This window comes from Grammomys surdaster, unplaced genomic scaffold (assembly GCF_004785775.1).
Source record: "Grammomys surdaster isolate TR1022 unplaced genomic scaffold, NIH_TR_1.0 125789, whole genome shotgun sequence".
NCBI lineage: Eukaryota > Metazoa > Chordata > Mammalia > Rodentia > Muridae > Grammomys > Grammomys surdaster.
The window spans coordinates 2,226,374-2,229,377 of NW_021620620.1; positions in this window are offsets into that span (position 1 = coordinate 2,226,374).

The window sequence follows — 3,004 nt, forward strand, 5'->3', positions numbered from 1 at the left end:
AAAAAAAAAAAAAAAAAAAAAAAAAAAAAAAAAAAAAAAACAGACACGACCCCGTACATAATCCCAACCCAAGCTGGAATAAAAGAAGTACAACACCATGGCCTGGGGTGGTGCTGTACATCTTTAATCCCAGCATTTGTGAGGCAGAGGCAAGAACGTCTCGTGGGTTAGAGCCCAGTATGGTCTATATTATGAGTTCCAGGTGAGCCATAGCTAGTGAGATCCTATCTCAAAAACAAAACCATACAAACAAAAAACAGACCAACAAACCACCCAACCAACCCTCCATGGTGGTGACAATGCATACATTGGTAGATTTTGGGTGTAAGCTTGTGGTTCAGTTGTTGGCTTACAAAGGTTACTGTATGGCATTTTCATACATAGTTAGTTTAGGTTAACCTCCCCTTCCTTTGACTTACAAAGTAGGTTTCCTTATGGCATCTTCATACATATTTAGTTTGTGCTGACCTCCCCTTTCTCCTCGCCTCTCCCCCTGGCTGTGCTCCCTTTTCCACTTAAACCCCTCCTCCACCCACAGCGTTCTCCCTTTCACTATTTTATCACGTGTACTAGTGTCCTCTGCACCACAAACAGTTGTCCTCTGGGTTGTGTGCTCCACTTTCCCCGACAGCCTACGACAGCCTACGGGAGGGAAAGCAAGGCTTATGCAGAGATGTTCCTTCGGGAGGAAGCTCAGTAAAGCACCCTGAATGGTAAAGCACTCTGATGGAAGCCATCCGGTAAACACAGTTTAGATCGAACAGAAACACACTGAACACTTACCACGCATGTGTCAAGGGGACAGCGTTGGACATTGAGAACATGACTGTGACTTCAAGAATGTGCTTTCGAAAAACTTAAACTCCAATGACTTGGAGTTTGCCAAACCAGAAAAGTAATGTGTGTTAGGTCAACTATAAGGGGAAGAAATATTTGGGAAATATTTAAATTTATGTTTAAATGCTAACATTCAAATATATTCTAAAAATTGTTTTATAAAAACGATTAATTATAATTATTACAATTAAACATTTAAATGACAATATTTAAATGAATATTTAAAACTGTTCTACAGACTAATAACGGCAAGAAGCTGGACTTACACACACTCATGATAAGGAAGAGGCCTAGAGAAAGAGTTTTAGATGAAATAAGCTTAGCAGCAGGCTCCATGCTTTTCAAGGAATACGCAGCCCTAACTTGGAAAGTCTATGTAAAATACTGCTTTTAGTCTTTCTGAGCACTGGCCTTCCTAGGACAAGTCCAAAATTCGATGCTCCTTCTCAGAGTTCCACTCACATTTGAACCATTCATTCAACCTGAGCAACAGCTAGCTCCTTGATGTATGATTGTGAATGTCCCAGCAAATTCATCATAAATTGAAAATATAAGTAAAAAGTGAATGGCCTGCTGATATGCCCCTGTTGGTAGAGTGCTTGTCTATCATACAGAAAGCCCTGAGTTCTATCTGTAGCAATGTAGAAAAAGAGCGAGGTGATACGTGCCTATAATCTCATCTCTCAGGGGGTAAAGGCAGGAGGATCAGAAGTTCAAGGTTATCCTCTCATTCTTGGCTACTTCAGGCTAGCTGGCTGGAGAGCTTCTGATGAGCTATTCTATCTCTGTCTTCCATCTTGAAGTAATGGTGCTGAAAAGACAGATGCATCCTCTCCCAACCAGTTCTCTACTCAGGCTCCAGGGAATGAACTCAGAGCTTTATCAATTAGTCAGTCACAGTTATCATCTTCACCTGCTAAGCTAACTTGCCAGCCCATAAGCTGCTTTGATTGGGGGGCAGGGGCAGGAAAACCCATTCTGAAGAGGTAGAGTTGAACACTGAAAAGAAATAAATCATAACAAGCCTGGGATCCAGCCAGAGGGAACAAGGAGGGCAAAGGATTTAAAGGGAGTGACTGGAATCCTGAGGACACAGGGCTTGAGAACACGGGCAGGGGGAGGGGAGGAGAGGAGGCACAGTGGGCCTTGGCTTCACTGAAGACACTGTCTGCTGATTGCAAAGGGAGGAAATGGGTGATGGATGGAAAGTAAAGAGGGAGAGAACCTGAATTCTGATAAAAATGAGAATTTTATTTTTCTTATAAACCATTTCACTTGGAAAAAGTGTTTAAAATTCAAGCAGTGCTAGGTGAACGTGAAGGAACTCTCACAGTTGGAATGCAGTGGGCTAAAGCCCGGGGAGACAGCAGCACTGTGTGGGTAGGATGTCTGGGAAGCACAGATCTGTGCTTGTCCACACACCCACACACACTGAACACCTTAGGTTTTACTTCATTGCTGTCACACTACACGCACTGTTCTGAGATTAGCTTTCTTTTAAGAACCATTGATTCTGCAACTGTGAACTCTATTGTATGGTCCTAGTTACACCTCTATAAAATTGAGCTGAAGGACTGAGAATAAGAATTATGAGTTCATCTCTTTACTTGGGTTCCAGGATACATCATTTCATTAATTTTATCAAGGCAATCAACTACTTTTCTGAGCCGGTCCACCATCTGCATTTTCTGTTTTGTGCCTCTCTGTGAGTCTCGGGTTCACATGCCTGGGTTTTAACATCCTGCTGTATTTGGATGTCCCCTGCTGTTTACCCATGTGCTCTTGTTCCACAAGGTGGAGGAATGACTATGTGTGCTTTCCTAGTACATTCCTGTCCAAGAAATGGGCTTGTTAGGTGTTCAAGGCCAGCCTAGTCTACAGAGCAGGTTCCAGGACAGCCAGGGTATGGTGGTGTGAAAGTACTTGGCCCATGGGAAGTGGCACTATTAAGAGGTTGTTGGGCTATTGGCTTTGTTAGAGTAGCTGTGGCCTTGTTGGAGGTAGTGTGTCACTGATCAGTGTGGGAGTGGGCTTTGAGGTCCTATGCTCAAGCTCTGCCCAGTGTGGAGGAGAGCTTACAGGACCTAGCTGCCTTTGAATCAAGATGTAGAACTCTTGGCTCCTCCAGCACCAAATCTGACTGCACACTGCCATTCTTCCAGCCATG